The sequence below is a fragment of the Triturus cristatus genome, chromosome 3_1 (assembly GCF_964204655.1).
Source record: "Triturus cristatus chromosome 3_1, aTriCri1.1, whole genome shotgun sequence".
In the NCBI taxonomy this organism is placed as follows: Eukaryota; Metazoa; Chordata; class Amphibia; order Caudata; family Salamandridae; genus Triturus; species Triturus cristatus.
Window position 1 is genome coordinate 1,034,197,809 of NC_140583.1, and position 27,328 is coordinate 1,034,225,136.

The window sequence follows — 27,328 nt, forward strand, 5'->3', positions numbered from 1 at the left end:
TGGGGATATATAATGGAATATGCGAAAAAGATGTCCCCTAATCCAAAATGTTAAAATTCATACAACTCATGATAACGCAGAGCGCATACCTGACTTCCCGTAAACTAAGCTTGATGTTTCTGGATACAGTAGACATGTTCTAGATGTCATGCCCCAAATGCTAACTTGCTTCATATGTTATGGTCTTGTCCGAGACTAGGACACTATTGGGCAACAGCACAAACCATATTAAACACGGTAGCCCCTGGGGGCGGAGGAGACACACTAGAATGTTGTATATTGGGATTGAACCCCAGATGTAAGAAAACCGAACCTACAAAGAAATGTGCCAATATGGCATTGCTGTTGGCTAAACGTACAATAACGCGCTGGAAAGCAGCGAAACCGCTCACTGTATTAGACTGGTATAATGAGATGGTCCGATGGGGTAGAGCCGAAAATGCAGAACTCAAATGGGAGGAACGGAGGGGCTTACGGAAAACACCTATTTCGTTGGACTGGAATGTAATGCTATTAGAATTTATAGCCACCGAGTCACAGATAATCTAGGGATGACATTATTGTACAATTACTGAGCACGGGTTATCAGCATGGGAGATGTGATTGGGTTGATACCTCATTCTGTTATCATGTAGGAGTTTGTTCACGTATATGTACCTCATACCTGTGAGTGTGCTGTACTGCAATGCTGACTGAACTAACCAAATGCAAACAGAGCTGTGTATGGGAATGGGGCGGGAGGAGGGACTTAGTTGGTTTGTTAATGGTATTGGGGTGTGCGAAATGCTCATTTTATTATAATCACTATGTTATATTGTGTAGACTGAACCATTGGAAATATCACAGACGTTGTATGACAGTGTGGGAAAGATAGACCATGCAAACCGTTGGATATTATCACCATCACAACTTGCTCTTTCTTTATAGGTCTACGATTGCTTAATTGGTTTTCCAATTACTGTGCGGATATAATATATACTGTAAAGAAACGGCAAATTATAACTTTAAGAAAATCAATAAAATGTGTTTTAAAGAATAAAAAGCCTCCAAAGGAATGTCAGATAGCGATGTCCCTGGAAACAGCGACACAGGCCATTCTGTTGCTGTGGAACTCAGATAAGGTCCCTGAGTACACTAACTGGTATCATCGTCTAGGACACCTACTTAGTATGGAAAAGCTGACACTATCTATTGACCACAAAATGGATACTCAGTAGGAAGTATGGGCTCCCCATAGCCCTTCTATCCACTGAATTCCCCAAGTATTTAAAGCTCCTGCCCATAAGACTCCACGCCACAGAGAACGGAGACATGCATCACATAACATATTCTGAAAGACCCATAGAGCTAAAAGGGCTGTTTATACTCTGAGGAAGTGCAGAGATTTCATCGAGTGCTAATCCGAATCCACACTTGCTACTGAGCATCTTCAGGGAGGGCAGGAGGTGGGGGTTGGGGTAGGGAGGGGGGGGAGTTGAGTTAAGATAAAGTTTATCAGAGCACTTATCTCGCTCCCGGCCTCCAGATTGTAGGTGACAAAACTGTGTATTTATGCTGTTCATGTTTCTTTAACATAAATAATAAAACAGAATTGATCTAAAAAAGGGAGCATTAACAAAACCAGAATGTGCTACCACCCTGCAGGCAGAGAAAAGGCACCTATCATTTTTCTATTTATCTTTAACAGAGTTTTAGATTTTCACTAACATTGGCCATATGCCCAATGTCATTCCATAGATTTGGAGTTTTTCTCATCTGAATATTTTGACCAAATTATACAACTTGAAGTGTTTTCAGGGATGTTTCCCGAAAATGTCAAAATTTTAAATGTATCACTTTTGTCAGAACAACATGGTGTTCTTGGATTACCACGTCAGTAGCTGGTGCCTGGAGCACAAGCAGGACTCCTACACGTGCACAAAATTAGGTCTCAAAACCCAACCAAAGCCATCAAGCAACAAGAGGCCAAACTCTTCATGGCTTGGTTTTAAAATTACCGTCTGGCTAGGTTCCACTATAGGTAATGTTCCAGCTCACATTTGACTAGCATGTCACTAAAGAGAGCCAAGAACAACAACAACTCATCTAGGAGGAAGCACAAGAAAGATTATACGGGCGAACCTCTTAGACTTGCCTCAACATCACCTTAAGAGCCCAACCTGGTGAAAGTCAACCCAGCACCGGAACTGGATCCACCTGTTCACTTCATAGAAATTCCAGGGCCTGCTGCAGATTCAACACAGTTTGCTATTTTCACACCGGCAATGCTGGCCCTCTTAAACTCCTCACTAGCTCTCAAAAAACCATTATAGCCCAGTTCCAGCAGCTTTTACTTATCATGCACTGTGTGAACCCATTCCCCCTCTTCCTGATATTGTTCTGGTGCCAGCCAACTGTTCTCCACTGCCAAAGGTTTCGCCGCTTGCACAACCCCTAGCACCAGCTTTGGATTCAATACAGAACAAAGCAAACTTTCTGAAAACATGGCCACATTAGTAAGATCCTGAAGCAAAGCAGCTGATGAAGGACTTATTCCCCTACAAACCCTTGTTCCTGTGATGAATACTTTGGCAGGGTGGAGGGGTTGTTTGACTCAAGTCAAGTTATTCTTTATTCGGTTATTAATACCAAAATAACCATAAAAGTACAAAAACAAAATCACATTTATATAAAATTACATAGGGCCACATATGATAAAAACCGAGTAAGTTCAGATCTCAATTGTTTTCCGCAATTTAAAAACATTTTTGAGGAATGAGGAAATAAATACGACAGTTAAAATATTGTCCAATTTCTGTACAGCTAAAAAAGCAGGGCGACAGCGATTAATTTCCATCATTTTTAGCAAAGGTACAACAAACATTTGTCTTGGTCTAGTATAAAATTTACAAAAGAAAAGTATATGCATGTCAGATTGTACTGATAAATCATCGCAGGGACATTTACTCATGATTTTTGACCAATTATTCATAATTGGAAAGCTGAGTGCTCTAAATAATAGATTAAATCTAAAACGTGTCAATAAAAACCTTTCATAATCACTCATTTGTAGCTTTAAATATGGCTGTAAACTATAGCAGGTTATAATTTGCTCGTGAGCTACTACCGTAGTTTTCTTAAATTCTGTTTTTACTCTGGTCTCTTGCAAATAGGTCATACATTTATCTTTTAAACACTTCCTCGAAATATTACAAAGGGAAAGAGGGTCAGTAAAGTAATCCCGTAGTCCTAGTAGCGTGAGAAAATTATTAATATAGTGCAACCATTTAATTTTCCCATACTTCTCTAGACCCATTGCATTTCTCATGATCATTCTGTTTAAACCAGATTCATCTACGGTCCATATTCTATGCCATAAAAGAACTGGTGCAGTTTTTATTGTGTCTTCTAAATATATTTCCCCTAGTTCATTATGGCAAGAGTATGTTGACACACTCTGTGGGACGGCCAGGAGATATTTCATAAAATTGTTTTCGACAACTTGTAATATGCTGACGTTAGCATATCCCCATAGGCCTGCTCCATAAGTGGCAATTGCTACACAAGTTGCTTTGTAAACAGTCAGCATTTCTTTAATTGGTTTCTTCCCTATTTTCCGGCTAAAAATTTTTAAAGCCATAATGGATTTACAGTACAACAGTTTCCTTGTCTTAATGGTATTGTTCCATAGCCCAGAGCTATCGATTAAGACTCCTAGATAAGGAAATGTTAAGGTGTCCTCAACTGGGGTGGTTCCAATATAAATTGCTTTTTTCTTCCTCTGTGCACCCGCCCCGCAGTGCATGGTGAATGTCTTAGAACAATTTATGCTTAAATCTAGCTGGTTCATAAAATCCGAAAAGGAAGTAACTACTCTTTGCATGGCCTGCGGTGTTCTAGCCATTAGTACCGCATCATCTGCATATAACAGAATTGGGATTGATCTATTTTCTACCATTGGTACATCCCTACACTCTGTTATCAGAGTCTTTTCCACGTTATTGATATAAAGTGTAAAGAGAAACGGCGCCAGGACACAGCCCTGTCTTACACCCCTTCTGATTGCAAATGATCTAGTACATTCACCATTTTTCCCATATCTTACTCGGGCCGATGCCCCTGCATAAAGGTCTCTCAGGAAGTCAATGATCTGCTTATCCACACCCAGGTTATCCATTACTAACCAAAGTTTACAATGTGTTACTGAGTCGAATGCGGAGGTAAGATCTACAAAAGTTAAAAACATTCGTCCCTCTTTCACTTTGGTATATTTTTCAATTAAAATATGCAAATTCAAACACTGTTCAATTGTACCAAGACCTTTCCTAAAACCGTACTGCAAGTCACTTAAAATATTTGCTTCATTAGCCCATATATGTAGCCTATCTAAGATTACCCTTCCTAGAATTTTAATGGTAGAATCCAGGAGTGATATTGGGCGGTAACACTTGCAGTTTTCACGGTCGCCCTTTTTAAAAATTGGTACTATCAGGGATTCACACCACGATGGCAGGAGGCCTTCTTTCAGAGTGGCATTAAACATACGTGTGAGGATTGGTGCCCAGAGTTCCTTGTTGTTTTTGAATAAATCAACAGGGACTCCATCAGGGCCTGGTGCTTTCCCTGCCAAACTTGCATCAATACATTTCTGCACTTCTGTTATTGTTATTTTAGGTTCGAGTTGAATACTCCTCTGTACATGATCTCTCAGGTGACTATCATCATGGATACTAACAATATGATCCTGTACAATGGAGTACAAATTAGTAAAATGCTCGGCCCACTCATTCTCAGTGATTGCTACATCTAGTGGGTCCGTGTCACTAAAATTTAAAAAGGGGGCATTGACAACTCGCCAGAATGAGGCGGAATCTTTACTTAACGAGGCATCACATAAAGCATCCCATGCTTCTACTTTTAGTGCATTTTTCCTGTTTTTAAGGGTATGCTTATAGACACTCCTGCACTTCCTGATTAGGTCAACATCCTTCTCAGTAGCATGTATAGCATATTTTAAACTTTTATACGCCTTCGTACATTCAGTATCAAACCATCTCTTCTTCCTTGTGTTCGTTCCTTTAGAATCAGCCCACAATAACTTTCTTATTTGAGCAGTGATTGATGTAAAATTACTAATAAAATCTATATCTTTGGCATTTACATCTGTACATACATAAAATTCTGGCAACATGTTTATAATTAATTTCTCCTGAAATTCTACGGGGCAAACTTTTGTCCACTTCAGAGCATAACCATTTTTCCGGACCATAGCAATATCGTCTATTATCACTTTAGTTTTGGTCCTACCACGATAGTTCTTACATCCCATGGTTATTTTAAAGCTTAATGGAAAATGATCACTAAGTGGGCAATCCAAAATTCCGTATTTCCAGATCATGTCCCTATGTCTAGTGGTCATTAGGGCATAATCAATAGTTGTGTTTGCCCCTCTGCCATTGAACGTTGGTAAAAAGGGGATTTCCGGACTGATCAACTTGTTTACAAAGTCCAGATCATTTTCAAATATTATTTCATTTAGACAATCCCCTCGTACAGAATGCTCAAAATGACTAGAGCCTTTGTCTCTATCCAGTTGTATCCCACACAACCCGTTCTCGCCACTCCTGCATATTTGGCAGTTAAAATCTCCTGCCCAAATAATACAGTAATCCTCTGACCTCCCCCTAATTGCCAAAGTGATGTTACTACCTAATAGTCTAAAAACATCCCTTGGGTCTTCACCTTGGATGTTATCATAAAAATTAATCAAAATTATGGAAAACCCCTTGTTAACTGTGATCCTTATAATATGATAATATACATTATTAAAAACTAACTCGGTTTTAACTCCTACAAGGAGGTTCGAAACATACGTACACAAACCTCCTTTAGCCCTACCATGAACAGAACTGACCGCTGGGGAAAAAAATGTTTTAAATCCATTAATATGTATGGGTTCAGTTGTCCAAGTTTCCTGGAGGCTAATTACATCAGAATCGCCTACCATTTTTTCCCAGTTTTCATTACCCACTTTAGACCTCAGTCCTGCAATGTTCCAACTCATAAGAGACCAAACTTCCCCGCTAGGTTGATCATCATCTAGAGTGTTACTACTATCAAGAGGCATTTCCTCACCACGGAATGCCTCAATTTGTGAACTATCACTAATAGGGGCCACCTTAACTATCTCTGTTTCGGTGGAGGTATTCCGAAGCCCTTGGTCCCTTGTCTGATATCTTTTGGGGATATTCAAATCAGTAGGTCTATTATCTCCCTTGAGTCAGTCAATATCTTCTAACCCCTGCAGGCTCTGAAATCTATTTGCTAATGGGATTGTAAAATTTGGACTAACATTATCTCTATGTCTGTACCCATAATTCCCAGAATACCAGGTATTTTCTCTCCTTAGATCCAATAACGGGTAAAAATAGGTTAAATCTAGAGTGTGAATTCTACCAATATTATAGTTTGGTTCCCATTGACAAATGTAACTCACAGCTCTTCTGTCCCTCAAGTTTATGATAATACAATCTCCTTGGATATCTTTATGCCTTTGTCCAATCCAGTGTACCCTCCTAACATTTAAAATTTCTACACGAGTTTGTCCAGGCAATGGCCTATTGTGATTCAGCCAGTAAATTACCTTATTCTTGAGTTCCTGATAATTCTCTATCTTTCCGTCACTCAATTCTGGTACCCCGGTTAACACTACTGTATAGGGTAATGACTGTGGAGGGAGGTCAATATGTATTTTCTTAACCTTGTCATTCTGTTCCTCAATGTTTTGGTTTATCATTCCCTCCTTATCTCCATATCCCTTACCTTTCTCTTTTTCAATTCTTTTTTCACCAGTATCTATTTTATTCGACATATTTTCCCCCCTAGATATAATAAGGGGTGCATCATCCTTCTTACTCCTTTCAGATAGAGTCACTGCTACTGATGTATGCGGTACATTAATAGCAACATCATCTGCACTAGGAGTGCTTACTGCAACTTGAGATTTAATCAGTGCGCCATGGTTTTCCAAAGATTCTACAATACCTGCCCCTTGCTTTTCTAAGCCCTCAATTTTATCAAAGAGGGACTTTAATCTTCCTACCACTGGCAGTATCAGGGACTTCATTACCTGCTCTATTTTCATCATAAAATCTACCAAATCACTCAGTGTAATGGCTTCTTGTAAAGTGGAGTTTTCTTCAATACTACTTAGTGGCTTTCTTTTAGCTCCATTCTCTTGGCGAGGGGGTAAAACAGATTTCCTATTTTTCCCTTTTAGTTTCCCTTTCTTACGCACAATCTGTGCCACTTTAGTCTTCGGTCTACTATCCTGTACCTCCTGCAAGGAGGTTACACCAATTTTCGAACCCATAGAGTTTGTATCTTCATTCTCACAGATAATTATCTCCTCCCTATGATTGGAGACATTATTCGTATTAGATTGTCCCTCACTTAGTTCTAATCTAGGAGTTAGAGACAACCTATTGTCTCGATTCATGAACTCATCAGGAGGTGTACTTTGTGAAGTTACAACACAAATCGGGTCCTTGACCGGAAAATCCGCATAAGAGGCCATTAATATAGATTCTTGTGACAATTGCATACTCAGCATAGCATTAGAGCGGTCCTCTGTATCCTGTTGATGTTGCGCTAACAAACAAAGACTAGGAGGTAGTGATAGCCGCCTCTCAGTGCTCTCAATAGCATTGGCGACGACTCCAATTGTTTTTTGCAGCATCCTGTCTATTGCTGTTAGACTTGGGAGAGGAGTCTTAGCAGGGACTTTAGTTTTAACAGATGAGCGAGTAGCCATCCGTGTAGTTTTCCCCATTGTCCACTCAGAATATACAGTTCAACACTTAGATTTATGCAAGCAGCTAAATACCTGTGGTGAGGGTCAAGGGGGGGGGCCCTGCCCTGCCTCTTCCTGGCGATGACGGGCAAGGACGGGCCCGCCCTTGGCCCGGGCTTCGCCCGGGCGCGTCCCGCGCTGCGTGAAGCCTGGTGGGCTTAAGAGGAGCCCGGGCGCTGCCTGATACAGTCAGCGGCAGGCGCCCGGAACACAGACTGCTGGGTATTGTGGTCCTTGGGCCGTTCACCTCACGGCGGTGCGGGAGGAGTCCCGGTAGTTGGCTGGCAGGTGTATTACTCCCCACAGGGCCGTTTCCCTCACGGCAGGCTCTCTGAGCTTAGAAGGTAGGTAAAGCGCGTCCCGCGCTGCGTGAAGCCTGGTGGGCTTAAGAGGAGCCCGGGCGCTGCCTGATACCGTCAGCGGCAGGCGCCCGGAACACAGACTGCTGGGTATTGTGGTCCTTGGGCCGTTCACCTCACGGCGGTGCGGGAGGAGTCCCGGTAGTTGGCTGGCAGGTGTATTACTCCCCACAGGGCCGTTTCCCTCACGGCAGGCTCTCTGGGCTTAGAAGGTAGGTAAATCACAGTCAACAATCCAGTTTTAACTAAAGCCGTGCTTTTCTGTCCCAACTTGAAAACCCAAAGCGGAATTGTTCCCTACCGCTTGCCCGATGATGATGCTGCAAAAATTATCCTCGATAATCCCCTGGAGTCCGTCGCTCTTTCGCCATCTCTTCTCAAATTCCAAAGGGATTACCCTGAAAGGCAGGACGTTCAACTTGAGAGATGCGTAGAATGTTCTCGACTTCCCCCAAGAACTTCCCTTGGGCTCAACTGACTGTTTACAAGCACAGCTTACCCAACACTGCCACTCACTGCTTGCTTCTATTTTCCTATCTGCTTTCTTCAGGAAAGGTCTTGTTGTCGACTCTCATGTAGCCAGCCGGTCACTCACTGTTCTTTAATGCCTTTTGTTTCCTTTCTGTAGCGAGGGAAGGCATTTTTCGACGCTCCCGAAGAAGCCTGTGTTGTTTCCAGAACTACGGGGAAAGGATTAGAAGACCGGACCGGAAGCGTGAAGTCACTCGGGAGCTGGATCTGGATCGAGGAGGAGGGAGCTTGAATTCCTGCTTTCGGGTAAGTTTGGATGCTACGAGCACAAGCTTGTTTGACTCAAATTCCGACTCCATTCACATGCCAAATCTGACTGAGATTCAAGAGGTGAGGAATCTGCAGGTAGAGTATCAACCAGAAAAATAATTCCCAGAGGGAAGCAAATTGTTCATTTGGGTTGGCTAAGAATTTCTGAAATCGCTGTATTCTGACTCCAGGTAAGGGCATTTCTAAGCAATATATTTAGATATATATTAATGATAAAGGTGTGCATCAAATCATTACACTGGTGCTGTGCACCTTTTTCATACCAAGGGCATCAAAAATACAAAGTGATGGATGGAAAGCATGAATTAATCTCAGCCACTGGCAATCGCTCAGAGCGCATCACAAGCAATTGTTTTTCATCCCACATACCCCTCGATTTGGACCCAGCCATATGCATCTCAGCCTTGACCCTGCTCTGGTAGGAACTGTCAAGCCCGAACTGCCAGGCCAGGTCCTCCTGAACAGAAAAACAAGAAACCCAGACAAATTTCACCCTGTTTGGGGATCTTCAGTTGGGTGCAGCGGCACAGTGAACATGAGATCCAAGTTCGAGGATACCCAGCGCACTGAAGTATACTAAACAGTTGAGATGGAATGCTTGATTTATTCTCAGCCATTTGTAATTACTCTGGGTCACATCCTAGACAGGCCTAAAAAATCTACTCAGCCATAACTATTTTTAGCACCTACTAGTCCCATCTGGTGAGTAAACTTAGGCTGGAAAGGAACAGGTGTTCTGTTCATTCAGAAAGTGAATGAGCAATAAAGATGCCATTAAATCTGTTTTTAACTTGACACATTTGCTGACTGTTCAAGGAAAGAGGTCAATTGTCAGTTTTTCTTTTAACTAATTGCTGCTTGGAAAATGAAGTTTATTTTTCTCCCTCCTGCTAGTTAGAGGTTTTTGTCAAGTGAGCTGTCTGAAGAGGTCGGTTATTTTGCTCTCAAAACCTAACATTTATATAATAACCTGTAAATTATCATTAATATTACAAATATTTCAATATATATCAGGAATAACAAAATTACATTTTTTGTAATTAATGAAGTGAGATACAAACAAAGAGTTAAACAGGAGCAAAACAAACCAGAACACTTTACTTGATGATGTGCAAATGACACACATATTTGCAGAAACTCTATTTCCAAACATTATTGTTTCTACACTATATAGTTTTATCAGTAATGCCGCATGTCAGTGGGAATGTTTGTGGCCATTTCAATGTAAAATCTGCTGATTACAAATGACAGTGTTCTAATACTTCATGCTTTAGTCATTTATTTATTAAAAGTGATCGTTTTTAAACATGATTTGAGAAACATTCCTCCCTTTGCTCTGCTGACAATGCTGTTACAGGACTAAGAGACGAGTCAGGGGTCATGTGTATCCTTTATGTGGCTAGATTTTTATCATATATAGAAAAAACGTAAGTCTATTAATTAAATCAAACAAAATAATTTTTTGTACAGCAGACATGCTGAACTCGCACATTTGCAGGTGCTCTCATATGTGATAATGAAGAAAATGGCGGCTCAATTAATTAAAATATTTGCCCATGATCAAATCATTTGACACCCGTTTGTGGGTCAAGAGCATTACAAATAGGTTGAGTAGATTATATAAGTCACAAGACCAGCAGGTCTAGTAACATTTTAATGATTTTTCGAGGCTTGCTACATCATTGTTATTTCTCACAAAATGCCACCTCAGTATGGACACAACCATATGCAAATCAGGCTGGACTCTGCTCTAATCGGAACAGTCCAACACGACTCCTAATTAACTGCTTGTTGCACTAGTTCAAGAGAAATCGGAGGCATCGGCATTCAGCCAATACAGGTATACACCAAGGCATTAGTATACTCCACTGCCCCAATAGCGAAAATACAGGCCTTAATAGCCATTCAGAGAGTATATCCAAGGTTTCCACGGTTTTAAATCATCTTTCTGTGCACAGAAATTTAATGTCAGTGCTTAAACACTACTACCAAAACGGTCACAAAGACACCAAGTGGAGCAAAATAAATTATTGCTAAACAGCTAAGAGAGAAAAAGGTAGCCAGATTACTCAACAGTCTACTGCTTACCTTTTCTATAGAAGCGCAAAATTGGTTCACGCACTGAAAACTGGCAAGATTGGTAAAGAACACATCCCACAGAGACCCAGGAAGTTGACGGCAACAATCAAGCAATCACATAGGCACTCAGGGTACTTAAAGGTTGTGCATGCACACTGTCAAACATGTTCATAGGTGACTGGTGTTGAACTCTTTGCTTTGCTCATTGCAACAGATGAATAGATGAATTTTCATTGATATTTTAATATAAAGCACAGGCATGGATATCAGGTTGTAAGAAATTTCAGTTGCAGGATCCAAAAAGGTAGAATGCCCAAAACAAGTACAAATAATGTCATTATCGTTTTGTTTTAATAACATGTTCTCAAAATCTGGCCAAGAAATTTAATTTCTATATGATTTTGGATCCAAAGGTCCACCCCGCCCGATTCCCCTCTTCAAGGCCACACAAGGACTAAACCACATTCATCCTTACAAACACTGGGTGTGGCAGAAATATGGTTTAGATGACAGGAGGCTTCTGTTGGTCGATTCAAATGTATGAGATGGAGTGTAGTTGAAGACTTTATCAATGGGAACATAAGATTAGTTAGGGAGGCCACCCAACAGTCTGATGCAGTAATCAATTCTATTGAACACGAGAAGGTGAGTTTTGATAGTGTTGAACGGTAAGAGTGGATGCGTCATATGAAACAAATTTACTGAATGATACGCAAACCTAATGAACCAGCAAAAACGGCATGCATCAATCAAGCTAGAACAAAAAATATATCTTCATTCGTAAACATGGTAGCATTTTATAGGAAATAAAGTGTACTGAAATAATGTAATATGTACAAACTGGTGCACTAGATCCAGTATATAAACACAACATTCTGACTCCAACGCCTGGGGTGTTGGCAACAGTACACAACCTTAAGAAACTAAATCCTATCATCCATGCTAGGCCACTGTAAATGCAATCGATAATGCCTCAGTCATCAAAGAAATAGTCTAAAGTCACAATGTTACTGGAGAAGGGAAGGCTCTTCGCACTTTCCGACCCATTCCAGTGGGACCTCGAACTAATAAGCTCAAAGGAGAGCCGCTTGACCTTGCTTGCTCTGCTGAAATGTTTTGGGCATGGCATTTATTCAATGGCAAACCTGCAGCGCAGTTTAAGGAATAGACATAGTAAGTACCAAGATAATGCAGCCAAGACAAACCGAAAGATACATTAAGTCACATTTGCCTAAAACAGAGCATTATGTAGTCAATTTGTTTTAAGCGCCAAAAAAAGTGATCTGGGTCAAATTGTAAATGGCATACTCCCCCTGGCAGAACTCTTCGTAATTAGGTTAGTTTACTGACCAGAAGAAAACAAAACTCATGTGCAACAGCTAATGTGCTGGTTTTGCTAGGCAATTCTCGGGTTTTAAAGGGCTGAATATTAAAGTGATGACTAATAGTTTACCAGGTGTCCTGTACTTTGTTCGAACGGCCTTGAGTACTCTTTTGTCAAAGCTGTGGACTGCCCATGTTCTCAATATAAATAAACCTTTGAGCGCAGGCTTAAAACAAGCTGGGAATGTTGTTGTACCTAAGAGGAACAGGACGGCGTCACACTGTTCTAAAATAGGCGAGTGGAAAAAAGGCAGGCAGTCACCCAGTGAGCATAAATAAAAGCTGGGGAAAGGACGCCGCGGCACTGTCCCAGTATTACAGCAGGGATGCTTTAATGGGAGATGTACATCATTGCTTCCAATGTCAAAACAGGAGAATGCTTATCCATTTGTGGATACAACAAAGCACAGTGATTTACTCACTGGAAATGAGAACATATCAGGCGCACAACATTTTTCTTTATTGAAGTCGTGCCTTCACAAAGCTACATCTTAATTTCTTTTAGGAACTAGGACGGGGCAAAATTTCTATTTCACCAAAGTAATCAGAGTAATTTCGGTAATTTTGTGTTACGCTTGATGAGAAATTACCAACAATTATGCAAGTTCTCGTAATTATGCGTAATTTGGCAGAAAACCCCTGCAGCAATAACAGAGGAAGAACGAACTTAGCCAGTATGAGTGGCAGCTGGCTGCTGCTGTGCACAATGCTTCCTCTGGTGCATTTTGCGCCATGGAAATAGTGTTAATGCTAGGTTACGCTCCTCGCATAATTCTTAATCATCTCGTGCAATTTTGCTGTAATAGCTCATAATTACACTACAGCAAATTACACGAGTTATGCCCACACCTAATAAGAACCTCATATTTAGAGTTGGAAGGAAAATGTAGTTTACAATCTAGAACAGCATCTATGAAAGCGTAGTATCTCTAAATGCAAGCAACAACACATCTGAGCACACAGTGTTCACCAGCTGAAACGAAGAACCAATCATCCTAAATTCTCCCACAGAGCAGGCAATTTCTAGGACTCTGAATTCACAAAAGAGAGGTAGAAACATTCCTCCGACCCAAACTAATTAATTCAAACTGGTAGCAACTCTTTTAGAGAGAGAGAGAGAGAGAGCAGGACTGGCTGGATTAATAGTTTGGGGTACAGAGAAAAAAAACAGTAGGCAGAGGGCTACTTTTAGGGTTGAATGGATGGAAGGATCGTCAGCTTTCCACTCAGACAAATAGTCAAGAAAGATCACATATAGATGATCCCCAACACCTCTAAATCCTCCAGGAGACAGTCATACTCACTACACTCACTCAGTACTTCGCTTGGGCACATTTTTCAGAATAAGTTTGGTAATTTTACATAATTCTTCGGAGGCGAAATTACAGAAAATTGTGCGTTTATCCCCACTCACCTAGTGGCCGCGAAACTTGCCCCCTACCTCCTCCGCATGCATAAAGACAGTCTTCAGCTTGGAGCACTTCCCAGAGATCAAAGGTTGGGCTCCATAGTGACTATTCACAAGGAAGGTAAACCCCCTGATGAATGCTCTTTATACCAACCCATCTTGCTACTCAATGCACAGGGTAAGATCCTGGCTAAAGTGTAGGCTTCCCAAAGACTAAAAGTGATCACAACATTGATCCATATGGATCAATCCAGTTTTGTGCCCAACAGAAGTACCTCCCTCAATCTGAGGCACCTTTATAGTGTACTTAGTCAGGCGAGGAAACACCCTAGATCTTTCGCTCAATGCCAACATGGCATTTGATACTTTGGAGAGAGCCTATATGTTTGAAGTATCAGCCAGGATGGGTTTCAGTCAACGCTTCCTGAAATGGATATACCTCATATATTCTGGCCCGCTAGCTCAAGTGAAGGTCATTGGGGGGTGATCCCAAGTATTCCAACTTTAAAGAGGCATGCAGCAGGGATGCCCTTTGTCGCCGATAATAGTTGCACTAGTGCTAGAGTCTCTGGTGACCTGGATTCAACAGGACCCATTGGTACGCAACCTACGATGGACGGATGACTGGGAAGACAAAATATCGCTGTACGAAGACGATGTACTGCTCTATGTTTCGGACCCATATTTTAAGCTTGACAGGCCATTGCAGATACTCTATCTATGGCCGGTACTCAGGCTACACAATAAATTGGCACAAATGCTTAATTTGCATCCTCAAGGGTGCAACATCACAACTCTCCTGTGACTGCAAGGCACCTCTAGCCACGGAGGGGTTCCGATACCTTGGAATATACATCACAACTGACCCGCACCTATTTTTCTGACAAAAACCTATCTCCCCCACTGGTCTGACTTAGGAGGGATGTCAGTCATTAGCAGTACCTGCTGCTATCGCTCCTCGGTATAGCCGCATTATTTAAGATGATATCCCTAACTCATTTCCTGTATGCTCTACACAACACTCTCTATGCGGTACACAATTCATATTTCAAGACACTTGAGGTCTAAATCCGGATGCTGTTCTCAGAAGGGGGTAAGCCAACATATCGCTACATTAGCTCATGAGGTAGGATACGATGGGGGAGGGGGTTAATCGCCCTTCCTGATGTCCAGAAACACTTCTGGGCGACGCAATTGACTACCATAAAGAGTTGGGTTTTTCAGCCACCAAATGAGCCTGCGTAAGGAATGGACAGGCTGATGATGCAACCGAGGAGACACCGGAGTGCTCTTTATGGCATGGTTCAAAGGCACAAAGTCCAAAATCAAACGACAGTGGCGATACACCTCTGGCACACAGCCACGAGGGCACTGGGATGGAAAGGCAGAATCACACAAGCAACACCCCTCTGTGAGATGGCGGAGTTGGGCTCCCTGGGAACACAACCAGGTTTTGACAAGTGGGATCTCATTGGTCTCTCTAAGGGTTGTCGATTTATGGGCTCAAGGGTCATATATCTACAGCAAGACTACGACTTGGCCCCCTATGAGACCCTTCACTACCTGCAAATACAACATGCTCTTAGGGAAGCATTACGAAAGGGGACCGAACACCCTGAATGCTCACCCCCTGTAAGACAGACTGCTAGATGAAAATATGCCGCACTAAGCCATATTACCGACATATATAAAGTTGATCAACAACGTTCCTGATGCCCTGCTATAGGTAAGAGAAAGATGGACTCAAGATTTAGGTGACACCTGGAGGATGACGAGTGGGCAGAGGCTGAAACGTCCCTAAGAGAGGTGACCATACAGGTGAGGTTTCGGCTCATTCAATTAAAGATACTGCACCACTCCTACTATGCAGAGCACACTACATTCAAAGTGGGTAGGGCAATTGATGAGAGCTGTAGGCGAGGCTGTGAAAAAAATGGGACTGCCCACTGAAACAACGATTTTGGGATGTGATTCTGAGGAGTATGGGTTCTCTCTACCATAGCACAGTTGTCATCTCTGCTAAATGGTGTTTACTCAAAAAATGGAGGGAAACAGATCTCAACTGCACGGAGTGAGTATAGGTTACTCTGGGGATGGCCATAATCAAAAGAACATTGCGCAACTCTGGGGGCCAGGCCAGGTACCGCAACTGTCGGAGTAGCAGAGAGACATGGACTGGTATATGCGGGCGGAGAAGGTGGTGTAAAGGGCTCTGGGTGCCCTAATAAATTGACTAAAATTTTGGAACACTAAAATGAATACTGAGGTTTCATCTATGATTCTTTTGCTCCAGAAGCTTTGCAAAGATCTATAATTCAAAAGGTGGGATCGAACCCAATTATTGTCACTACAGCAGGGAGGGGGAGAGAAGATGTTGATAATGAAGTATGCAGAAATGGTATTTGATTTGACAACCATGTCGATGCACAGCCATGTTTTGTCTGCATTTCTAAATACTTTTTATAAATCTTTTTATTGACAAACAAATAATAAAAGATTATGCCCACTCACATAATTTAGAGTAATTTCGGGTGTGGGGGGATGCCTTCTGGAATAGCACAGGAACAAAGCACGAGTGGCAGCTGTTTCTTATGCTCAGATGCCATTAACGCTTTTTTTCTTAGAGTAAAATGCATCCTTGGGTCTATTTTGAATGCAAGGGTGAACTCTACACGAATAGAGATAAATGCATAGTTACACTCCTTGCGTAATACCACATCATTTTGTTGTACTCTCATGTAATTACGCTGCAGCATATTACGCGAGTTATGCCAACCCCAAATCAGTATATTGAAGGGCTAATATGAACGAATTTTCCATTAGCTTAAAGTCCACTACTGAGAAAGAGCTAGCAGCAACTGGTTTGAGGACATCAAGTCTCCGAAGCCTCAAAGTTGACTACATCACTTGTAAATGAACAAGTGATTAACTACCATCACTTTCAAATGGTAACATGAAACATGCAAACTCTGGATGAACTGTAAAAGTTGGAGAAAAAGTTTGAGTTTTGCGAGCCCAAACAGACTCATTTATTTACAAATGAGTCAGATGCAACGTCCTCAAAACTAGGGGGGGGGGGGGGGAGATCCGAGGTTATATTTTAGATCAAAGAATGTAATGGCTTGTTTTGTTTCTGGTGTTCTGTGTCTTCTTTTTTCAAAAACACAAAACGAAAATTGTCCTTTGCAATGTCTCTCTCTGTAATTCTGTGCGGTAGTGGCGTCTGGGGTCACAGAGCCCTGCCTCTTATGTGCAAATGACGAATACAATCTGTTGTTAAAAAAAAAAAAAAACTAACACAATAACCAGTGGGTGCAAATTAAGTATATCAAGTTACAGCCTATACTGATATCGTTTTGAAGAGGGCTGGGTAGAGTGTGTCAGTGGCAAGTACAAGTTTTTATTATTTTAAACTTTAGATAGCATCACTTTTATGGTTAGTAAAAGGACCAAGATGTTGACAGCTTTAATCTCATACCTTACTAACCTAGTTTGTTGCGTGTGGTAAATCGTTCAAATTAGTGTAAGAAGAGGATGATGGAATGTAGGCCACAAGTTCTGTGGTTCTGGACATCAAAATATGATTTTTCAAGTACGGCAGGAGAATCTTGATTTTATTGAAGATGTGGACAATAGCTTTTCCCCACCCACTTCTCCAATTACAGGCAGGTACTTAACTTCTGACATATATATTTTTTTAATTAAAAATAATGAGAATGAGGAATAGGATGACGCATTATCTTTTACAGTTTATCTTTTAGCTTGGCAGCTATGTATTGCAAACTATTATGCAAAATGAACACACATGGTTTAATGGTTCAGGCTATGAATGGGTTTGAATGTTTGTGGAATGGCATGTGTTTTAGTGGAATGGCATGTGTTATAGGGGAATGGGTTTTGACACCTATACAGACGCTATTGGCTTTGTCAATGTCTTTTTAGCCATGCCATGCAGCATGTCTTAAAATTAGAAAAATAAGCACTAAGACGCGGCCAACTCTGGCAAACTCACTGTACTTTTTCGGGTGGGAGGGCCGAGATGAGCAACAACGCAGGAAAAAATGGGCCAAACAACAATGCAGGAAGAAGCAGGGGGAAGCACACAACAAAAGATCCAGGGGGACCGGGCAAGTTTACACAACGAGGTGGAGGGAGATAGGTCAAGCTACATAACGTGGAGAGGAACAGAAGTACCAGGGCAGGCAACAATGAAAGTGGGATGGGGCAAGCAATAGGACGCAGGGGTGGAGCAAGCAATACTACATAGGGTGGTGAACATGAAATAAAGTTGTAGTGGGCGGGGCTTCACTGACGGGGAGAAAGGTGGGAGGGGGAAAGCAGCAAAGAGGGACAACAAGATGAGGGCAGGAAGAGGGCGGGAAGGGGCAAGGAACATGACAGACAGCGGGAGGAGTGCGAAAGAGAAAGCAACACGACGGACAGCATAAGGTGGGAGTGGGCAAGCAACAGGACAGACAGCAGGAGGTGGGAGTAGGCAAGCAACACCAAGGACAGCAGGAGTACAGCAACAGTGGACAAGTGTTGTAAATAGTTATCACATGTTCTAGTCTTTTCTCTATGCTTTGCTGGGGTTCTTTATGTAGAACATCTGTGGGGTTCTAATTACGTGCGGGTGGCAAGCGGTGTTCTAAACTAGGCAGTTGGTGTTCAGTCAGCTGGAGTGGTGTACGCTTCATCTGTTCCTCTGGAATAAACTTACCTGAAGTAAAGGAAAGCTCCAGCGTGTTATGTGACATCTTTATTTGCATCATTTTGGCGACGAGGATGGGATGCAAATCTCCATTTGAGCTCATGCGTGGAAGACGTCCAGGTACTAAGCTTACTCCCTCTTGGATTAAAAATGATGTTGTTGAAGGCACGGTTTCAGAGTTGAAGGGGTGTATCTCTAAAACAATCTCTGTTGGTGATTTAGTTAAGGTGAAACCTGGGAGAGTAATAAGGGGTCTTTCAAAATTTAGAGGGCCATATGTTGTCAAGGAAGTTTTTCCACATTATGTTGTACTGGATAATGGTGAAAAGTGGAATCTTCGCAGGGTAGCACTTTATTGTAGGTCAACATCATCTAGTGGCTGTAGTAAGTTGGTGGAACATGGTCTACCCAGTAGTGGGTACTTGTTGGCTACTTCTGAGTCTTCGGTTTCTTCAGAGGTAATTCATTGTAGGGAGAAGGGTGGTGGAGATGCTACCATGGCTGATAACTCACAGGTGGGGGTTTCTCATAGTCATGATTCTCAACCATCTGCTCAACAATCTGTTGTGATTAGAGATGTAAGGTCCCGCAGACCTCCTGTCTATCTGAATGATTATTTATGTTGATGTATTTGATTTATTATTTATGCTCATGCTTATTGTATGTGTAATCTCTGTATGGTAGTTTAACTGTTCAATGTTTAGGGAAGAAGATGTGTTGTAAATAGTTATCACATGTTCTAGTCTTTTCTCTATGCTTTGCTGGGGTTCTTTATGTAGAACATCTGTGGGGTTCTAATTACGTGCGGGTGGCAAGCGGTGTTCTAAACTAGGCAGTTGGTGTTCAGTCAGCTGGAGTGGTGTACGCTTCATCTGTTCCTCTGGAATAAACTTACCTGAAGTAAAGGAAAGCTCCAGCGTGTTATGTGACATCTTTATTTGCATCAACAAGCATTTTACGGAGTGCTTCCACAATAAGAAAAAAGTGATTCAGAATGCGCAAGCAGAGGATGGACACTGAGCAAGGAACTAGCGCTTGGGTCATGCTTCACTAGAGGCCAAACTCAAGAAGAGGAACTCAAGATGGCAGGCACCGACTAAAGAGTAGCAAGCAAACGAGTGTGACGAAGCCTACCAACGGTAAGCAATGGATGGGCTCTATGCCCCTGTAAGTAAACAAAATCTTCTGCAAGTAACAGTGGATGCTGTGTCTCAGATGAGGCTTACATTTGTTCTTTTTTATTTAAACAGCTGGCTAGTCCTCTGCAATGTCTCAGAGTACAGCATCTGTGGCTTCAGCTTACATTCTACTCTGTAGGCTCGACCTAAAAAAAATAAAAAATAAAAAACTCAAACCACTGAAATACACCAGTTATAGTTTAAAGAACTATAAATTGCTCCATCATGCACCACATATGGCCTCGCACATTACTTCACTCATGACATGTTAATTGATATCATTGATGACAACACTGATATTTAAATAACATTGTTGAAATTACTAATGAAATCAAGTAATGATTCTGACAGCGTGCTATAGCCTTTCTGAACAAGGAGTAACACAACATAGACTGATGATTTGACTCTTGTAAGCTTGGCTGTAAGCTATCAAAATATGAAAAATATATTGAATAATGCAGAAGTAAAGCATTTTTGATGTCGGTTATTTTCATTTTTCTTGTATTCACCAATTGGATGGGTGTAGTGGAGGTAGATCACTTGCGGATCGCTAGCTGCTGAACATCATTGAACAAATGACCCATTGGTCAACCACTGCTGTGAAGGGATGAAGGCTGAGCAAGTAAGGTGTTAGATGGTCATGGAGGGGCGGGAGCAGGGCCTGGCCACAGCAGAGACCCTTCAGACAACTACCACTGCACATGGCCGAAAGTCATACACAGTGGGGGGGGGGGGGCAAGTGGAGGGTTGAACATAGCGTCTGGTCATAGCCCAAGCCCTCTACCCAACCCCTATTGTATTTTGGATTCAGGGTCTGTTGTGTTACCAGACCGTGCAGAAAACCTCCACTGTGTTAGGTCTAAAATTTGTGTATAGTGGGGGTTGGCAGCTTGAGGTGGGCTGGGTCCAGACCCTGGCTACTAGCTGAGCCTGTGTCAACCTTGTCATATGGATGGCTGAAGATCGTGAGGAGTGGAGACTTGATACTTACAGAGGGTTTGGTGGAGGGCCTTGCAAGAGCTTAGGCACAGGGTCCAAGACCCGATGCAGATTGGATGCAAGGTCTGACCGGAGGTTATGACCGAGATGTCATGAGTAATGCCATCAATGATATCACTGAGAGGTCATGACTAAGGCAATAGGTGAGATCATAAGCAGAGCAGGATGTGGGCCCTAGTTATAGTTAGCTCACTAAACTATAACTGGAGTATCTGTGTGTGTTTTGGGTTCAACGTTATCTCTTGTTTCATTACAACGCCTAACTATAAAGTCACTTGAACTATTATTTTTTTCTTTGAATAGATCTTTTTTTTTATTATTTATTGAATTTTCATAAAGAACATACAGTACATTTCAGCAAATGCAAGAGTCATACAGCTAGAGCATAGGAAAGCATGTGTCTTATATAATGGTTCGATACATAATGGCCATCAAACAACGATCTAGAGCAGTCGCGTGGACAATCATACAATTACAGAGGAGTGACCGTAATTCAAGGTGAAACAGAAAGAAAGTCAAGCCAACACATTCACAATACGTCATCACAAACTGTAGCAGCTTTGGAACATCAGGGGGTACAACTCTATTGAAGGAGTCAGCTATGATCCAATATGGCTGCCATGTGGGAGGGACACAATATGCACAGCTAAATACACACAGTGGGAAGCGAGATTAGACTCTATAATAAGTGTGCATTGCTACCGGAGTGTTCCAATAAGTATGTCCGTAACGGGCCCCAGATGTCACGTGGGCGGGAGGATCGCGGGAGCAGTTCAGCATAGGTGCAGAGTTGATCCTGCCAAAATATAATCTCTGTGGAACGACACAGGGTCTGGCTCTAATCAGCAAGGCTGAGCTCTAATCAAAAAACAACAACGAAGTCGCAAATGCGGATGCCTATTTGCCACCTAAATGGTCATCATATCTGACAGCCAGTCTTTAAATTTAGGCGCCCGGCCCCTTCCCCATCTGCAAGCTAGACGCCGTTTGGCTATGACGAGGCTGAAGGAGACAAATTTACGGTGTTTAGCTGGGATTTGCTCAGTATACCCCCAGCAGGGCCACAAGGGGGGACCTTAAGATGGGCAGCGAAATCATTGCATCCAAAGCTGTGAGGACATGACTCCAATAAGAGTGTATATCTAAGCATTCCCAAGCTAGATGCAAGAAGTTGGCGTGCTCCATTTTACACCTGTCGCATCCATCTGTGTCCCTCAACCCAAATTTGCGAAGCTTAACCGGGGTGTGGTAGCTACGGTGCAAAAATCTATAATGAACGATTCGAAGCCGGCTATTGGAGGAAATCTGCTCCGTCTGCTTGCAGCAAAACAGCCATTGTGTATCAGTAATGTCTTGCTCTAGTTCCAGCGCCCACTTAGCTCACGCCGCGCAGGAAGGATACTCAACATCACTATATAGAGTGTGTTAAAGCGTGGACACGAAGTGTGAGGCAGGGGGTGCCAGTAGAATATGATGTAGAGGGGCCAGTGTTGCAGGCTCAGAAGGGTATGTAGTGGTGATAGCTTGGATGCCAATACGAAGGTGGGCATATAAAAATGTTCCATGGTGGATGGCGGTGGATCAGGGCATAATTGTTGGAGTGTGTAAAATTTCCCATTAATATACAGGTCTCCCCAACAACGGAGGTTCCGTGCACGGGCTATCTTTCTGAAGATGCCTTCTTGTAGCAATGATATATCTGGATGATAAGTGAGCGGTAGGAGAGGGGAATATAAGCAAGGCGCGCGCATATGATCACGGATACGGGACCAGGCTATGATCGTGCAATCCACAGAGGAGGGGCAGCGCGCCCGAGGGGAGGTGCTAGAAAGGAGAACACCATCAAGTGGGGTAGGGTCAGACAGCCAGTCTTCAGTGGCTACATGGGGAGTATAGTGAGGTTGATGGAACCAAAAGTGTGCATAGTGTGCCTGGGTGCAAAGATAATACAATTCGAAGTTAGGTATGTCGAAGCCCCCTTGGGAGTAGGGCCTCATTAATGTGTCCCATTGTATGCGTAGTTGCTTGCCGCCCCAGACTAGGCGAATCAATTCCGACCACAATGTGGCAAATAAATGTCGTCCAGGATCATAAGGGCTGTTAAGGAAAAAGTATAAAACTTTGGGGAGGACCACAATTTTTATAAGGGAGATACGTCCAGCCATAGTCAACGGAAGGGCAATCCACCGAGTAATGCAACTTTTGACGTGTTCCATTGCACACCCATAGTTTGTCCTCATTAGCTCATCCCGATCCGCCAATACGCGGATACCTAAATATTTGACATCAGCATCACACCACCGGAGTGGATAGTCTGTATCAAAGGGAAGAACCAAATTGGTCAATGGGAATATCTGTGACTTGGACCAGTTGATATGGATACCAGAGTGACCACCAAACTTGACAAATTCCAGCAATAAGGAATTAAGATTATGATCTGGGTCTTTAACATAAAGAGTAACATCATCCGCGTAGAGCGAGATAAGTAACGGGCATAGCAGACACCTAAGGCCTATATGATTGTAGTGCTGCCTAAGTCTTGCTGCAAGAGGTTCCATAATTAAGGCTAAAAGGAGGGGAGAAAGTGGACATCCCTGGTGTGTGCCCTGGGATAAAGAAATTGAGGAGGAGGTATGTCCGTTAATCAAGACCCTCGCTGTGGGTGCAGTGTACAGGAGCCGAATCCACGAGATAAAGCCCACTGGAAGACCCATATTCTGCAAAATGGTGAAGAGGTAATCCCATTCCACGGAATCAAAGGCCTTAGAGGCATCAAGGAACACCACCACTAACTTCAATCTGGGGTCGACTGCATGTAGAATGGAAAACAATGTTCTAAGATTATGGGATGTGGCTCTCCCTGGGATAAACCCAGACTGGTCTGGGAGCACCAGCTTTTCCATCAGCAGACTAAGACGGTTTGCCAACAGTTTTGACAGAATTTTGGTATCAGTATTTATAAGAGATCGTGGCCTATAAGATTCGCATCGATCTGCGGGTTTGCCCGGTTTCAGCAATGACGTAATCAACGCCTCTCTCATTGATGTGGGTAAGATCTGCGCCTCTTTGGCCTCTAGTAAAACCGCCTTCAGCACAGGGAGCAACTGATCAATATATGTTTTGTAAAAGTTATGGGGAAGGCCAGCCAAGCCTGGAGTCTTCCCTGACGTCATTTGCATTATAGCTTCACGTAGTTGGTCGTCTTCAAAAGGTGCTGCTAGGAATTTGCCCTGTGACTCTCCCAGCCATCCAAGAGTTATATCCTGTAAGTAAGGAGCAAAATCGGGGGGGGGTGAGCGTTGTGAGCTATACAAGTCTATATAATATGTAACAAAGACATTAAGTATGTTAAGACGGTCTCTGTGCCTTTCCCCATCATCGTCCACCACGTCCAGGACATAACTAGAAAACCTGGGTTTCCTGATGGCGTTCGCCAATGCCCGTCCGGGTCTCTCACCCTCCCCGTATCTGCGGGCGGTGAAGTATTTACCTCTAAACTTTACCTCCCTAGACGCAGTGTCAGTATAGTCTAAGTTCTTCACGGCGGGAAGCCCGTTGGACATTTGAGTTAGCCGCCCACATATTTGCTTTTAGTTGCTTTATCTCGAGTTCAAGGCGTCGCAATCTATTCCTAATGTCTCGGAGTACTCCAAAACTCTGATATGCAAATGCCCCTGACCGTGACTTTGAAAGCCTCCCAGAGTACGCCCAAGTCTTTGACAGAACCTTTATTTCTAGCAAAAAAAAGCTGTGATCTCTTCCTCCTGTTCCTCGTGAAACACAGTGTCTAGTAGTGCCTCAGGTATGAGTCTCCAGCAACACGGGGTGACAATAGAGTTGGGGGGTAGCAATTCAAGGTATACCGGTGCATGGGCAGAGTGTGTGCAAGCTAAGTTAGTGGCATTACGAATCCAGGGTGTCACTCCTCGGGAGCAAACCCAATAGTCCAGTCTAGACCAAATGGAGTGTCCCGCCGTATAGAAGGTGCTCTCTCTGTTTGTGGGATGGACATATCTCCACGCATCAACAAGTCCATGTTCCTCAAACAGGCCAGATAAGGTCTCCAGAGTGCTGGTATAATGATGCGGAAGGGGATTGGAGCGGTCCATGGATGGGCAAAGAGCGGTATTGAAATCTCTACCCCATATGACGTGCATGGAGCTTATTTTTTGTATTTGTCCCCAGAGGGTGGTGAAGTAGACAGGATCGTCTGTGTTAGGCCCGTAACTGCAAGCAAGAGTGACTGATTGTGTTGCCAGTGTACCCCAGAGTATACAGCTGCGGCCAGAGGAGTCATTATATGTACCTCCCACTACGAACGGCGTGTTCTTCTTAAGTAGTATAAGCGTGCGACGTGAGTAGGTAGAATAAGATGAGTATACACATGTAGAAGCCCATTTCGTGCCAAAGAAGGGAGGACGCCTAGGGTCCATATGTGTTTCTTGAAGCATTGCTATTTGGATGTGGTGCCTGTCTAGGTATGCTAATACCTGTCGGTGTTTGCGAGGGTCGCGGAGTCCCCTGACGTTCCATGTGAGCAATTTGAGGCAAGGGAGATCAGTTTGTGTCATCACTGCAGGTGTAGCGATGTTGCTTGTTGAAGCTGCCAATATCGCAGATAGGTGTGTTTATTCACATAATGATGGCCTTGTCTAGCTGTAGTTATCAAATATATACAACAACAGTTAAAAATATCCCCATCTCATACCCTCCCACTAGAACAAAACACTTCAACAAGTAGTCCACGCAGGGACTCAGCACAACCCATTCCACCCCCACCCACAACGGCACTCCAAACGTGCCAGAATACTGTAGCCCACCCAAAAAGGTCAACAAAGACAGTCGATTCGCTGCACCCAGCTGGGGCCAGCAGAGCGATAGCATTTCGTAGCAATAGACTACAAAGAAGAAAACAGCAATATAGGGGAGCTCCCAAAGGGGGTCACCAGGTGCAGTAATCTCTTCCCGGGCCTAACTAACTGCATCGCAGTCCCTGGGTGTCAACTCATAACGGGAAAGAGTGGCGCATGGGGGAAGGGTGCTTGGTGGCGTGGCATTTACATCTACTTAACATGTAGCAGGCAATACAAAGATATAATCTGGGTCCCAGTCAATGAAAGAGGTTCTTTGGGCACTTATCTATTCATGTGTCGGTACAGTAGTATAGGTGTATCAGAAGACACATTGGTGAGGAGTCAACTGCAACAAGGTGATGATGCGGCTATTGACAATATCTTATTACACAGTGAGTGTGAAACATTGAGAGCAAATACAGTGTATGTAGGGTGGACATCCTGTACATGGTTAGCCAATAGATGGGGAAGGTGATCTGGAAGTACAGTCTTCGCGTGGACAGCGTCTTGCGATGGTTTTCAGAAAGTCGTCTACGTGCTGTGGATTTGTACAGAAGATATGCTTTCCATTGTGCGTAATCCGGAGTCGTGCAGGATACAAGAGAGCGTATTCTATCTGAGCCTTCCGAAGTATTTGCTTAACAGTGAGGAATTTTTGGGGGGGGCGTGGCCAGGCGCCGACGAAGATGGCCGCTTAGGCACCGAGCTCCGTCGGGACTTCTGTTGTCCCCGTAAAATCCGACATCTACTCCTCGTTGGAGCGCGCCCCTGGTGCGGCACCAGCTCCCTGGAATGTGCACCACTGCTCGGTGAGTCGAACGGAGTCTGGGCACCCGGTGGGGGCCGCGCTTAGCTTCACAGCGGCTTGCCAGCAAATGCGGCCTGGAGCCTGTTGCCGGAGGAGATATCACCAGAGGCCCCGGCTTGAGGCCTACACATGGTGCAGGGCCGAAGCGGGACCCGAGCTCTGCGGCTGGGCCGCAATAGACGCCGAGACACGCCGGGGCCTTCCACACTACAGGACCCGACGAACGCGCCGGAGGAGGGGCGCGGGAGCTGACGAGGAAGCCGCGTGGGCCTCAGCCTGCGTCGCGGCTTACAGTGAGGGCGGCCGATCTACGACTGAACTGGCACTGCCGGCCGCACCCCGCTGTTGGTACACCCCGGACGAGGGGAGAGGCCCTGAAGATTGGTGTGGGGAGCCGCCTCTGAGGTGGGTGGCGCAGAAGAGTGCGAGGCGGCCCAGGGCACCACCTGGGCTTGTCCCGAAGCGGTCGCTCACCCACGCTCCCACGCCTGCTGCCAGCTTGCCTACCTCATTGCTGCCTGATACCCTGCTGGACCCCGCCTGGTATCGTTTCCGCTAAGCGCTTTTCAGTGCCCTACCTGCGCTAAATTAACTTTCACTTCTCTTTGCTCGACAGCTGGATATTGATTCATTAGTGAAGAAGGTGCTCGCTTTTGGTGCCGTTTGCGCTGCTCTGTGCATGAGACTGCTATTGATAACTATTTAATTGTGCTTGCCGACCCTCGGCTGTGCCCCGTTTCGTTTTCTCATTAAGAGGCCATTTTTGTTGTTGTTGTTGCTTCCACTCCCAGCCCGTGGCTCCTCCCCGCTCCCGCCTCCCTGCTGACCCTCCCGCGCCCCTCCCCATCCACTTATGACAGATGCATTCGCGCGCAATGGAGACACAGTCGCCCTCATCCTCCTCGACCTCTCCGCAGC

General features: G+C 43.7%; 1 long non-coding RNA gene across 2 annotated transcripts in view; it reads right to left on the reverse strand.

Moving 5' to 3' along the window:
* Nucleotides 1-27,328, reverse strand: part of LOC146861451 (uncharacterized) — a 140,451-nt gene that overhangs the window by 8,067 nt on the left and 105,056 nt on the right. For both annotated transcript variants that reach the window (XR_014978962.1, XR_014978961.1), the window contains exon 3: nucleotides 19,799-19,896. This is a non-coding gene — a long non-coding RNA (uncharacterized LOC146861451). The remainder of the gene's footprint in view (nucleotides 1-19,798; nucleotides 19,897-27,328) is intronic.